This window comes from Impatiens glandulifera, chromosome 4, assembly GCF_907164915.1.
Source record: "Impatiens glandulifera chromosome 4, dImpGla2.1, whole genome shotgun sequence".
NCBI classification, from domain to species: domain Eukaryota; kingdom Viridiplantae; phylum Streptophyta; class Magnoliopsida; order Ericales; family Balsaminaceae; genus Impatiens; species Impatiens glandulifera.
Window position 1 is genome coordinate 53,473,087 of NC_061865.1, and position 16,277 is coordinate 53,489,363.

The following is a 16,277-nucleotide window of genomic DNA, read 5'->3' on the forward strand; positions in this document are numbered from 1 at the left end:
CATTTCTTGACTATTTGGACTGATTCAAAAAGTGAAATGATCACCATAGGTGATCATTTCCCCTACATCTAAGATCATAATTACGACCTCTACATCGACAACAGGCTGGAAGAACATCCAAAAGACCATTGATAGCTTTTAACTAATTGATGCCAACTTGATCCTCAAAACGACTTCAGGAGGTTATAAATAGGCTCCCTTTCTAAATCCGAAGGCAAGGGACCACCTCTCAAGCCCTCAATCAAGAAATTTCAGAAATCCTCCATTGAAGCTCCGACCTTCTAGATTTTTAAAAATTCTGTTTAGACCTTAAAGCTCATATCCAAGTATCCCAAAAGCTTCTCTAAGGTCTAAGGAGAGTTTTCCAATCCTTGGTAACTTTCAATAATCATCTAATTCAATTTTTCAGTTTAAAATTGAAATTTTATATTTCAGTTTTCATAAGTTTGTATATTGCTTGGTTGTTGGATTTCTTGATTGAAGAACGATCATAGGATCATTTACAAGCTTATTTGTGAAATCTAGAATCAATTAATCGTTTCATAACAAAAAAAAATTGAATTTGGAAAAAAAAATTGGGTTTTTTTTTCTTGAGTTAATCCTCAAGAACAACAGTCCAGGAAGCTTCTTAACATGTTTATAATGATGTTGGGCACCTATTTAGATCATGTTAAATCCATCCCGATCATATTTTATCAAAATCAAAAATTTCAAAATAATTGAAAATTTTAAGTTTTTGAATTAGTCAAAATGAGCAACCAATGTTCATATTTTGGTACCAATTAATCATATGAAGTACTATTGGCAAACTAATTACAATTTATAAAACTCTAAAACCAAAAATCTCAATTTTTGGCATACAAACTATTTTGAATAAATTGAACATTACCAATGTCAAATGATACATTGGGATGATGTTCATGATGTTCTTGGGAGATTTGTGAAGCTGCATATGTCATTGGATCAAAGAATCCAAGCCTCAATCAAAATTGCAAAACTTATAACTTTGATGTTCTTGAGGACTAGGAGGTTCAACTAGGACCAAGATTTTTCAGTTATGACTAAGAGGTCCAACCGAGGTTTTTCGAACCTAGGACCGAGGCTTTTCAGCTAGGACCGAGATGTCCGACCAAGGCTTTTCAGCTAGGACCGAGAGGTCTGGGTTTTCAAATCTAGGACCGAGAGGTGCGAATGAAGATTTTAGCCTCAAGATTGGGAGGCTTTAGACTCGGCCGATAAAAACACACCCAAGAAAAAGGACACCGGCCCTTGAGTCTATTTGGTTTCACTTTTATTTTTCAATTTTATTTTGTAATTTTGGACCTTCAAACAATTTTCTAAAAATCCCAAAAAATAGAAAATGATTTCAAAATATGTTTTAGATATTCCCACTGAAAATATTTTGATAAGGGCTTGTTTGATATTTATGTTTAAACCCTAATGCCTTTAAATACTAATATTTTTTAGTTATTTCCCTCCATAATCCTCATCATCAACATCAAGTACCAGCATTTAAATATTATTGTTATAATTTTTAAATACACAAAAGCATGTCTAAGACCAGAAGAATAATTGGTTAAATAAAATGTTATACAACCAATTTTTAAAAGCCAAGATTTTATAAAGTAGATATCGTTTTTAAAAACGGATACGAAGGATGAAGCGTGAAAGTTTTTTCCCGAATATCACCAAACTTCGAATTAAACGAAACTCTGGTGAAAAATACGTTTGTACACGTACACCTTTTGTTGATTTTAAAATATTTTAAATTAATTATTTTAAATTAATTTAAAGACAAATTTTTAAAAATTAATTTTTAATTTGATAATTTCAAATTTAAAGATTATTTAAACTTTAAACCCAAATTAATTATTTTTATAATTAATTTTAAAATTGTTAGGATTTATTTAAAATATTTTAAAATAATATTTTATTTAAAAAAGATTCCTAACACGCAAACCGTGGTTAAAATTTCTCGAACTTAAACTTTTCCGGGGTTACAAAGTTTTTAGAGTTATTTGATGACAATAACTCTATAAATATGACTTATTATATTTAGAGGTCCTTAAGCCTATTTCTTCTATAAAAAAACGTCGACCATTGAAAGTTTATGGAGATAAAAGGTTTAGATTAACCTTTATGGAATTTTAGGCATTGCGTTAAAGACGTCATTTGTGGTGGGAGAAATGCTAAGGTAAATCAGTGATCAAATCGAGATACAAGTAGTGATTAGAGGTAAGTGCTTAATCCAATCACACTTTTGCTATTCAATTTAAAATCATTAAATCGATTTTAATTTGAAAAGATTTCTAATACCACATTGTGTAATTTATAATTTTTGTTTTAACTTTTGAACTAACTTATGTGTTTCTCAAATAACTCTTGAATTGTACTTAAATTGGTATGTTCAAATTGTATAAATAATATTTGGTCACTTGTATGAGTCATCTATGATCATTCTTTGAAGGCTTAATGAAAATGAAATTAGTTTTGGATATTTTTGAAAAACAAATATTCATACAATGTGGCCAACTTTGATTGATGATTGTGATTTAACCATATCTCTCCATTTGGTTTGATACACATTTAGGTCAAGCACCAAGTTTCCAAATTCAAGTCTCAGGTAAATTTGAATCTTGATCATTGGGTAAACCTTCTTGGAGAACCAATTGATAACTCATTTTAACACCTGTTAATCTAAATATATTTGACATAACCTAGATGACCCGTATATCTATAACTTTATGTTGACACATTTTGATCAATTCTAACTTTATTCAGGTCATATTTTGAAGAGACAATAAAGTTCTTAAATAAGAAATTTCTTGATTCTTTGTCACAATTTGGTAGATTTTTATTATGAATGATAATAATTCAAACTAACTGAATTTGTTACACATAATTCATGAAACTTATATCTTTCATTTTTCTTAATATTTCTTTAATTTATTCCGCCTCTAAATATGACACATAAGGCTTTCACAGTAAGTTACAATTCTGAAAAATAATATGAATATATTTGATGACAAATTCTTGTAAATGTCACATTAATTCGAATTTGATTCTAAATATTTTGAATCTTGAACAAGTATTTAGATAACTTGTTAATCTACATATTCCTTTTTATAATAATGTTTCCATACTGCTCAAAATCTTGTTTGAATGAGATCATAAATTTGTCTAAAAAACTAAAGTAAAATGATTAAATTAACTTTCCTTACATTTTGTATTTTTTAACATTCTTGTTTTGAGTGCTCTTGCAACTAACGTACCTCCCAATCTCTTCTCTATATTATTTGTACCATTACTATAACCTAAACGCATGACTATGGTTGAAATATTATATATCTTTAAATGCATGTTAGAATGTGGATAAAAATAATGTGTAAATTTTATAAATTTAATAATTGGCCAAATATTTGTAGTAGATACCACCCGGGCAATGTGAGATAGTGTTGATTCCCTTCTTTATGTGTAACTAAGTAACGAACTATAAACCTAATCTCAAAAACTATATTCATACACGTGATATTTATTTTCCTAGTTTTTGAATAAAATTGGGTGATGACTTTTTTAAACCAAAGCTAGTCTAAATTTTATGAAGTTTTATTTTCGGTTCCTCGCCTCATTTTAAGACGAGATGACTTTTGAGAAAGTAATTTTTTCGTCTCGTTTTATGAGGTTAATTAATTATATCAATATATTTTATAGACTCTAGTTTTAGCCTATCATTTTGGTTTCTCATCCCACCCTATTTGAAAGGAAGGTAATGTATGGGGTTAAAACTATCAAGTGAAATACGATTTTCAAAATGTCGAGTCGACGCTTTTTAGACGTTACAATATCCTTATCTAAAACATAAACACTTACCTTTGCACGTCTTATACGAAATTCGACATTGAAAATCAATTATATTTCATAAAATTTCGGTTTTTTAGACTTTTAGAAATTAATTTTTACATGTTTTTGGAGTTACTAATTTTTTTAATCTCATTTGTTGTTGATTTTTCGATAATATTTAAATTGATAATAGATAACTTATGACAAATTATATCTGAACTTGAATTGTATTTTTTTAATGATTTTTTCACTAATTAGATGCGACCTTCGTGATTAATTGGATCAATGAAATAAATTTTATCTTGTTTAAAAAATGTCGTTTTTTTAATTATGCGCATAAAAGGAATTTGATGATATAATATTAGGTTTTTTTTGTATTTCCAAGTGAATATGACATTTAAAATGGAAGATATCATGTGTAATATTTGAAAACCTAATCTCTTCTTTTTCTTTTCCATTTATGTTAAAGTGATAATACTTGTTTAAACACATCGATAAAATATGATATGAGAAAATAAAAAAAAAAGAATAAATTAAAAAAAGAAAAATATACAACCACGTTAGCCGCTCGGTTAAGGCTCGATTTGAGTTTGACTTTTGACCGAGTTTGAGTCGAGCTCGAGCCGACTAATTTAATATTCGAGTCAAGTTCGAGCTCATATAATACTTGCTCGGTGGTTTGTCGTGCTTTTTCGAGTCTGATAATATATAATATATATTTATTTATTTATTTTAATATTAAAACTTAAAACACATATTTTTTTATTTATCTATTCAAAGTCCATATGTAAGCTCATAATCTATATTATTATATCTTATTACCCAAAAGTTAAAAATCAAAACCTTAATTTCTTAACGCATTATCATATTTTACATGACTTTTCCTCGTCACAATTTCTCGTTATAAGAGTTTCTACATTTCTTCATATTATCTCTAATTTAGACAATTTTATCACTAATTCACAAGAGTTTCTATATTTCTTCATATTATCTCTAATTTACACAATTTTATCACTAATTCATAAGAGTTTTTTCATTTTTTCATATTATTTCACTTACACTATTTCTATTACTTCATTTTAAAATATCATGTTTTGAATGTTGAATAGGTACGTAAGCTTGATATTTTTATTTTAAAATATCATATTTTTATTTAAAATATCACGTTTTGAATGATGAATAGGTATGAAAGTTTGATATTTTCATTTGAAAATAAATTTTGATTTGAATTCGAGCTTGAAAATTTAATTTTTGTTCAAGCTTTCGAGTCGAGCCAAGCTTGTAAGTAACAGTATAGTCGAGTTTGAACTCAAAATTATAAACTCGTTCAATTTAAGCTAAAAAAAACTTAATCTAATGAGTACCCAAAAAGCGTTTTGAGAGAAAATTTAAAACTAAAACTATCTTAGATAATACTCTTGAGTTACAATATCCGAATTCAATAAAATATTGTTAAAATTAATAATATACATTTTTTAAAATATATGCACGAAGAGAGATCTAGTAAATAAGAGTTGTCACTTGTGTGTGCATATATGTATATATATTAATGGAAGTATGACATTATGAGTAAACATTAATTTAGTTAACTCATAATTAATGTATGCCTGTTTGTTTGTGTCATCATGTGTTGGACATGTAAAAGCAGTTTTCTTTCTTTTGAAGTGATCATACATATAATTATTTGAAAAGGTAATGATATATATATGAGATAAGACCATCATGGCATATATAGTTTTAATTTGGCTCGAAAAACCAGAACGATATACAAAGGAAGGGGAACACGAGATGAATATATTAAAAATGTTGCTTTGAATTTAATAAAGCATGGGTAATTAAACAAATAAATAAATTTATGGGTAATGGTGTGTCTGGTTTTACACAAGCCATGAAAAAGCGTTGTTGTCTTGTCTCTTTGCTTGGCAATTGGTTACTTGGCAGTTCAATTTTCGAGAGGAATTTCTGGGCACAAACCATTCAAGCTTCACGTGAGACCTATTGCCTGCCATTATTTCCATTTTGCCCCCACCAATTAACCTAATCAAATTCCTTACCCTATTTTTTAGCTAGGTTTAGGACCCTGTTTTGATTCATTTAGGGTCTTCTTTCCTTTCTAACTTCCCTAATATAATCTTTTGTAACTTCATCATTCGGACAATTAGGGCATGGTGATGGAGCAATGTGCATGTTTAGGACATTATGAATATGTAAGACAAGAAGCCAATGAGTTACATCTTCAGCCAGTTCTATTTTGGAGATTTTGAAGATTTTTTGTGGAATACTGTGTATATTAAATTTTAAGAAAATGATTTTTTTGTGTGTGTGATAAAATTATCTTTGTATATAGTTAAATGTTGTCGTTGTTTGATGTCTCTTATTAACGTTGAATCATTTTGTTGGATCGTTGTGTGATGACGAGTATTTGAAACTGAGATACAATTGGTGATGCTCGAGTCTACCAGCAGTTGTGGGGATGTTTGGATTGATGCGACAAATATGGTGGGTCTTAATCGATGAGTGACTATCTCTATTATCTTTTGATAGAGCATGTGGTTGAAGAAAAATCAATGTATTTTCAGTGATCTTATTCGACTAATGTGTATCATTTTAGATTGGCTTTTAGGAAACTCATGAAATCGGTTAAAGAGTTCATTAATCTTTTGAAGATCTTCGTGTTTGTTAATATCTTGGTTTTTATGGATAATAATTTTTATGTCATTTTTATAATACATGTATAACTTTTAAAAAATAAATAAATATATATTATTGTGAAAAAACAAATTTAAAAGTTATAAAATAAAACATTATAGTGAAGATCGATGTTAAATAGTCACGGTTCGATTACATCTGAAAGTGCTTTGAATGAAAGCGGGGATCATTGCTATGGGGTGTCATGCTAGTTTTCCTTAATTAAAAAAAAGTATTCTTAAAGTCGGAACAAACGACATAAATACCAACTTCGTTCAATTTCCAATCAAGTATGTATTATACCCGGAGAAAAAATCGTTTCAAACAGTACAATTCTTATTGAACTGTGGAAATTATAATTATCATCCTCTCCAGACAAAATAGATTCAATGAAAACATTGGAACATAAATGTATGGCAAAAGATTGGGAATCCTTTACTCAAATGATGTGTCTTATTCATCTTATAATGTCTTTTCTCTTTGAACATGCATGTTTCCTTTCTAAAGAAAGATCACATGTATTGTATTGACAAGAGCATTATAATAAGATCACATGAAACATATATGTATGTACATATGTACAAGGAAAAAAAGGAAAATTAAGAATGGTAATAAAAATAATAATTGCTTGTTCACAAATAGAACAAAAAAGACACCTCCACACACTCCATATCCAACAAGACCAGACAAACCATTTAAAGATACTAGGGACACCCTAATTTAAACTCATATGTCTACCAACATTTGTATGTGTTTACACTGTTGGAACTTGTTTGATGCAAGTTTTTTTAATAACATATATATATATTTTCTAATTTATCTATTTTTTTCCTTTTTTTAAAGAAGAACGATATATATTTTTTTATTATTATTCGATTTTGTAAGAAACTGTTACAAAAACCACTCAAATCTAAACAAGAAACTCAAACTATAAACACAAGTTATAATACATCACCAAATCAAAAGTAGTTCAAAATAAATAAATAAAACATCACAAATGAAAAAGTAACGTCACAAAAGATGTCCCGACCACATTCTCTTGTGTTACCTCTCCTTTTGCGAGCCTAGCGAGTCTTGTAAATTATGCACTACATATCTATACTCAAAATCCAACTATCACTTTAACAATCATTTCATCAATCTAATCACTCTTTTTTTCTATTAAAACACCAAAACTATTTTAAAACTATAATGTAGAGTAAAAAAATTAAGTGCATTTTCGTTAATAACCACTTAAAACTTTTTTAAAAAATTAGCAAATAGAGTTTTTTTTTGAAAAAAACTAACAAAACACAAAAAACTAATGATCAAATGTTATGATTTCTTGATTTTTTTTTCTTTTTTCACACATTTTCTAACATCTTCAAAATGTTTGCCATTCTCGAGATCTTGATCGTAGAGGTACTTTGTGATCATTTTTCGTCTCGACGGATGCAATTCGAAACCGAAGTACCCGTCCCCACTTTAATTATCAATGTATTTCCCTCCAGGTACATTTCTTTCATTCACTATTCGATTAGTCTAGCTTCCTCGGCGGTTTGATCAGAAGCAATCATGTCCGTTTGAGAACAATCACAAGGGAAGTGTCCAAAAAAATGCTCTTCAGAAAGAACATATCTACATAGAAGTTGTACTGAGCTAAAGCATAACTCAAAAAAAAAAAAAAAAAATTTAAAATAATAATAGTTACATAATATCTAAGTGGTTAGTTTGACATATATTTTATATTATATTCTCTCATACTTTCTCTAAATCTATTTTTTAATCCTTCTCTAACTCCTTCAAACCTGAGTGTGTAATCCAAAATATTTTTAAAAGATCAGAAAATTATTAATATTGTTAAAGTAGACGTGGACGGTATCTTTAATTTATCTTAAAAAAATGAAAAGAAATTAATAAAAAAAATTGTGTGGTGAATTTTGTATAGAGAAGAAGAACAAGTGGGACCCAAATATGAATGGGGTTGTCTAGTGAGGGTTAGGCAGTACATTACACAACCTTCAATAATGTTCCTCCACCATTTTTGTCCACGTTATCACTCCCAACCATTTCTTGTCTGTAGACTAGACCAAGTCCTGGACCACTCTCTCTATCGACATTAATCCATTGCCCTATTTAACAACTCAATAATCTATCTCTTCTTCATCATCACCACACCATCTCTGAAAAGACCAAAGAAGAAACAAAGAAGAAGAAAGAAGAAAGAAGAAAAATGAAGTTTGGAGGATCAAAGAGGAAGATTAAAGAGCAAAGGGTAAGGCTTTACATCATCAGAAGGTGTGTAGTCATGCTTCTCTGCTGGCATGACTAGGTTTACAAGATCGATGCATGGAGTTTCATTTTTTTGAGGGGAAAAATTCTCCAATGGCCTCTTCACTTTGTGCATGGGAATTAGGAGGAGAAAGCTATAGCACCATTTTTTTTTTCAGTTTTCAATGGAGTTGCAGCTTAGCTAGCTAGCCTACTTCGATCACCCATTTGACTCAGTGTAAATTAATGGCATCTAGTTTTTTGGGGCTAACAATATAGCCTCTATAGCCTTAATCAATTTCTAATTTATAAGAATTCAATCAAAAGTTTTGATCTTTCTTTGCATGCAATTTTATGTTGCTATCTAGTTTGGTATTGAGCATATGTGAAATCAAATTTGTTTCAATGACTTCTTTCTTGGTTAAATTGAGTAATTGAATTGAAACCCTAATTTTGTTGGAGTAATTTGTGATTAAAGTTTATGAAATAAATAATAAAGAATTGAAATGTAAAATCTATACTAACTCTTCTAATTTGTCATTCATTTTTCCTTTCTAATTCTTGACAGTTTAGGATCCCTTGATTATCCTGACAATGTTGGTTTTTTATTTTTTTAAATATTTAATGATTGATTCCGCTAACTTCGTTTATGTAAGTTTTGTAATTCTCTTTAATATTTATATGGTTGAGATCGAGGTGGTTCTCGTAACAATTAAGTACTAACGCCGTATAAATGGTTCAAATATTGTTTTGCATATCAATTCAAGAACTCCGTTATGATTTTATTTTTCTTCGTGATATTAATCATTATCTAAGTTATGATGGGTTCAATGAGTTAAGACTCTCACAAAAGTATAAAAATAAAATATAATTTTTATTACAATTAATTAATTTAAAATACATATCAAACTTCGAAATTCTACTTGGTGATTGCATTATAATAAGGTTAGTAGATTGGAGAATAGATAAGTAAATGATTGTGGGAACACTCATTCCTTTATAGTATTGAGAAGAAAACAAGTTTAATCATTAATAATGAAAAATTGCATTGGTGTTCTTTAACAGTTGTGTCGTGTACATTTAGACACTTCAAGATACAAAATACTTAAAATTGAGATGATACTTTATAATTTTACCAATGAGAAAGAAACATGGATAAAAAAAATTAAACATATCAATCTAGCAAAATCAACTGCATTGCAATTTGCAAAGTGTAAGAGACTCAAATGAACCAATTTTATAATAATTACATCAGTTTTATCTATTCAATATTACCTTTATGTGAACTTTCTCTATATAAATTTATTATAAATAATAGGATATTACTTTAGGAATTCAAACATTTAACACACCCAACTAGTTTAGCTTAGAAAAAGCATAAGCACTAGTTGTCAGGAGTTTAAAGAATATCCATTGCATTGGTTGGAACTTTTTTTTTATTATTTACTTTAAAAAAAATTATATCTTATTGTAGTATTAATTTAGATAAAATAATGTTATAAAATATATTTATTATATATATATTAATAAATTTAATAACATTGATTCGTTCAACTACACTTCAACTCCTACAATAAATTTTGTGAAATATCTGGCTTGAATTCACATTTACTCAATTTCTTGTTAAATTTAGATTTAGCAATTAAATGTATCATATACATATTAGAAAGGTATGGGAATAAGTTGCAACAAATAAATAATTAGATAGTTGAATCAAACTCCATATTAGAGGTTTTAATGAATAAACTTATTTAATTCATATTTGTCGCGACTACAAATAAGTTACTATGATACTTTGTACGAATAAACCTTCTTAAATTATAGAGACTTCAAAGCGTTTTCAGTGAGAATCGAACCTACCATTGTGAGATACGAATAAACTATTACAAATAAATTAAATAAAACGGCATCATTAATTTTGAAGAATAATTTATTGAGCGGTTAATCGTATAAAACATAAGGGTGACAATTTAGGTAAGTTTCAGGTTGGCGGGTTTGGGTTGACAGGTTAACGGGTTCAACGATTCTAACCTAAACCTGACTTGTTTAATAATTCGGGTCCAAAATCTCTAACCTAAACATGACCTGTTTATTTGTGTTTGACCTGAACGGTTCACTCGTTTGACCTGATTTACCTAACTTAACTCGAATCAAACCCAATGTAATTAATTTAAATCTTTATATTTCTAATTAAAATGACATCAATACAAAATAAAAATGAAGTTAAATCACAAATTCACTTTTACAAAAGAAAATAAGTGAGTGATTAAGAAAGAATAACACAAAACTCAACAAAAGAAACTTGTAAATGAGTTATCGGGTCTACTTTGAGTCATGTCAGGTCGACCCGATTTTGACCTGTTTATTAATCAGGTTAAACAGATCGACCTGATTTTGACCCAAACAAAAAAATACATGGCCTTAACATGATTTTTCCGTATTCGGTCCGAATCGTATTTTCATGTTCAAGATTGCCAGCCCTAATCAAACATAACTAAACACACCAGATCAGTTAACAAAAAAGCTGGCCAAATTAACTAATCAAACTAATCCAAAAAAAAAAATAGTCATCATATATTTGAGTTATTATGGTGTCGGCCATACAAGGCCTTGCCACATCAACCCGACAAAGTAACCCACAAGTGATATAGGTCAAACTGGCAGCCTTATCTCTTCCCCACGTGCACCTTACATCCTCTCTACTGTACCATCATTTTCCTTGTTTCTTTCTGCTGTGTTTTGTGAACATGATACCTTAGACAATTCAACATTATTTATAAGACTTGGTCCTCATTCTATCTATACCTAGCTATTTCTTAAATACTGACTCATTTTAAATTATTATTTATTATAACCCTTCACTATATATATAAAAGCATCATAATCTCAACTCATTCAAATTCTTTTTCTATATTTGCGTCAAACCTTTAATCGTTTCGAGTTAAACCCCGATTTGATTTTCCCAATTTTATGCGTGTCATACCGCAGTTTGATACTACATTATAGGATCTCTTCTTAAAAAGTCTGTTCACGAATAACCGTGCTATTTGATTTTTCCAATTTTATGCGTGTCATACCGCAGGTAGATACTACATTATAGGATCTCTTCTTAAAAAGTCTGTTCACAAATAAACGTGCTAACTCGTGCTTATGGAGTCATTTTCATTTGTGTGCTTAAATTTGTTTGTGTCTTTTTGTGCTCACTCATAATATAATTTTACTTCATCTTGTTTAACTAGATCGTGCTTTCCCAATCCAGTGCCTAAGTCTAATTATGAGCATTCTAAAAATTAGACATGTAATATTTGATGTTTTAGTTACAAACACATAAAGAGATCTATCATAATTTTTTCTGCATGTTAGACACCTACCAAAAACTGTTTCAAAAACTTTACATTAGCCAAATTTCATCAACAATTGAAGCAACCTGGTTTCTTCAATAAGTTTAGTTTACACTTATGGCCAAAAGAAACACGGAAATAGTACAAAATAAGTACACAACAACATTTCTTAACGGTCTAATTTGTTAATTTAGTCACCAAGCTTGCCATTTCCCCAAGCAAGATAGCTCTCCTGCGATGCAAAGTCCTGCAGATAAGATAGAATCGCAATTAGTATCATCAGGTCTAAGTAAATGACGAATTCCTCAAAAAGAATGAAACATACAAGTTGGCTTAATCGGAAATCTGGTGGTGTCTCAAGTTCAATATTTGCTGGATCAAGAACCAAGTCTTCTTCTCGACTGCATTCCTCCAAATCATTCTTTAGGCTCTCAGAGCCGAGACTAGCATAATCAGCCAGACACCGTCTTCCATTCAATTCATCGTTTTCATTTTCATCATCATCTCTATTAGGAGACTGGCTTCGTAGAAGATCTTCGCACAATGAAAGACCTTCAACTAGCTGCTGTGAATCCAGAAGAAGTTGTGAATCCATAAGAAGCTGTGACCATCTGGGTTCTTCTCCAATTGGTTCTTCATTTTCATTTTTTTCAGACATTCGATCATTAAGGTCTTCTTCTTCAGGATTATAAGTCCTCATTTCAGGAGTAACAGACTTTGGTGTGACTGGATCTACTTTTGGAAGAGTAACAGGTTCAACATTAACGATCTGATCAAGAAAATCTTGATCAATCTTATCAATCGTCGGTTTTCCTTGCTGTTGCTGGTGAAAAACTTTCGAAATGACATATTCTCCATCTTTCTCATCTTCTTCGGTTCCTAGATGATATTGATGCATAACCCAGTTTGTTTTCTCAGCTTTTCCTCCTTTAGTTGCAGTCAAATATAGAACCATAATTTTCTTACATCCTTTTTGGACCCCATCAAGAATTACTGGTTTCGTTCTCCCTGTTTTGTGCCAACGAACGTCGCCAAAGTCCTCATCTTGTATCTTTCTACGTTTGCGAGTTCCGGTATTGTAAGCCTTAATTGCTCTATGGAAGAAATGGCAAACACTCCCATCTTGCTTAACACCTAGAGAACATATACATCATTTCAGTTTTTCTTTTGGAAACACAAGTATCTAGATCCATTTCATAAAAAAAAAGTGAATCTGTATATGGCTAAATTTAGTTTCCAAGACCTTGTTCAAACTTTGGTTAAGGCTCACGTAAAGCACAAGATCATATGTTTGTAAGGTCATGCATTTCATACCAGAACTATTTTGAAAACAAAAAATAAAGATAACCAGTGAGTTATTTTCAAATAACATTGTTTTGTGTAGAATGTAGATTACTAAAAATTGGGTTATTTGAGTAAAATAACACTATGTATAAATTTTATATACATAGTGTATATAAAATTTTGGTTAATGATGTAATTCATGAATGTATAGATAATTTGATGGAGGTTTATTTGTGTTTTCGAGTGCGGAACTGGATCCAGATACAGAAACATAAACAATAAGTGTTTTCAAGCAGTCAATACATACATACCTGGTAAATTTTTAGGGTGAGTATAACAGATCCCATCTTCCTTATTAACTGTAGGAATAAACTCGTCAATAAAAGGATGTGGCTTTAGGTTACCCACACCGACTTTTGCAAGCAAATGCCATATGATTTCTTGGTCAGACTGGATCAAATTTCACTCCTCTAGGCAAACCCGGCCACTCCAAAGTAACCTGAGTAAGAATGAAGACTCGTCAAATCCTAATAATAGCTTATTTTTCATCTATTTCTAATTTGACACGAAATTCTCACATATGTCATCATCCTACATAGAATGAAAACGATACTTACATCACTATTGTCAATGACGTGTTGACAGTTAGGACAGGCTTTAGTCGGGTCACTATTCCAAACAACTCTTTCACGATCATCACTTGGACTGGACGCGCTTTTAATTTTCGAGGCGATTCTACTGCTATCAACTAACCACGACGTCCTGTGCATATAAAAATGTGTTCGAATCTCTAATGTAAATAATGGTACTTGCTCTCAAACTAGTGAAATGGTGCATTTATGAATGTTAACATTTCTAAATACTCCTTGCCCTGTGAATAAAATTATCGCAATGGCTGTTCAACCAATCAAAAGAAAATCAATACTAACAGTAACATAATTTTGAATTAACTGAATTCGTTTGGATTCTAATAAAATTACAAGAATCTCTTAAAACCATAGCTGAAATGATTAACTCTTCCATTCATATTCCCATGTCAACTCAACCAAATTCCAATTGATATTTTGGAGGTAAGACATAATGTGTGGTTTTGGAAAAACACTATATGGGCTGGTTTCTCTCCCGTGTGCAATCCCATTTGGAAATGGATATGACCCAGATCAAGATTACTAATATATAAATGTAAATGAATCTCTATTAAGAAAATGATTGGTCTTTTTCAAAGTGAGACAGGTCTCCCTCAAAATTCTAGTCCTAAAAACAAGCTAGGATAGCTTAAAGTATAAAGAATCTTACTTTGGGGCATGACAGTTTCAGAAAAAGATCAAAGTGAGACTTAGACTCAGATCAAAATACAAACCCATTTCCAGATGAAGGCAATGTTCCCAATTGTGTAATCAGAAATCAATCTTATACAAACAGCTAGGGTTAACAAATGCAAATAAAAGTTCAAAAATCCAATAAACAAAATTAATCAAAACTTCCACACTTGAAAAGTAGATCTAACAGATGCAGCAAGCATACATACACACTCAGATAAATCATAAATGTCACTCTGCTTTCCAAACAAATAATTTAAGACTCACTAACAAAACTTTCATTTTGACTACCGGAAATAAGATTAACATTTAGAAATCAAACTACAGATATCGATAGCAAACCAACAGAACTACGATTAACGATCAAAGGAAGATAAATAGATCAAGGAGATAAGGAGAGATCTATACCGTGACCTAGACATGGCGGATTGAGACGATCAAGAGAAGTAAAAAGACGATTACCCTCTTTAAATTTACTCAAAAGGGTACACGCCTTTTGATGATTTCTCACTGTTGGCGCTTTGATTTGCGTAACAGTGTAATGGAGCTTCTGGGTATGGCGGATTGGCGCTTAAGGTCGGGAGTGATTGACTGTGACGCGGTCATATTCAAAGTCAGCCAACATTGACTTCGTCTTGGCACGTGCTTGTTTTTTTGTTTTTGTTTTTGTTTTTCTCAAATTCAAATCTTTCGAACTTAATTACATGCTTTAAATAGGTCATTTACTTTTAATTACATGCTTTAAACATGACAAATAGAAATTCCTAAAAACCGTTTTTATAAGTTAATATTATTTTTTATTCAGATATATCTTTAGTTTGGGTGAATTTGGGATTATTTTAATAACTCAAACAAAATTTCATTCTTTTATTTAATAAATTACTTAATTCATTAATTAAAATATTAAAATATATTTTATTTTTTATATATATAATACCTTTTAAACCTTTTATAAAAAATAATCACCAATTCTTTAAAATCATTGAAAATTATTATTATTTTTCTCCTTCTAAATTTTTCAAATAACCCCAATCAAAACAAACTCTTAAACAAAATTATGTCATAATTAAAAATCAATAATTTTATTCACTCATCTATTAATAACGTCACTTAATTCATTAACAAAAATATTAAAATATCATCTATTTCATTTAAAAATAAATATTTTATCACTATATATTAATAACATTTAACTATTTAAAAAAAAAACATTTATTCAAAATCACTAACAATACAAAGTTTATTTAAAAAATTCATTACCAACAAATTTTTACCCTAATAAAATGTGTCAGAATTTTGAATGGTGCTTGCATATTTTAAAATTAGAATGTTATGCAATCATATATTAGGTATTTAGGTTAGTTTAGCTAAAGCCTTGTCATAGGAAAATATGTAAAATTTAATCATTTTGAAATTTAAATGATTAGTGGGTACTTAATCTAATTTTCTTTTTCTAAAAATAAAAAAATACTTTATTTATAATTACACAAAAATGAGATAGACAATTTAATTAAAAAAACAGAAAAAGAAAATATGAGTATATTTGATGACAGTG

General features: G+C 29.7%; 1 pseudogene; it reads right to left on the reverse strand.

The window, feature by feature from the left end:
• Positions 1 to 12,159: 12,159 nt before the first annotated feature.
• LOC124934261 lies at positions 12,160 to 15,259 on the reverse strand (annotated as a pseudogene).
• Positions 15,260 to 16,277: the final 1,018 nt, after the last annotated feature.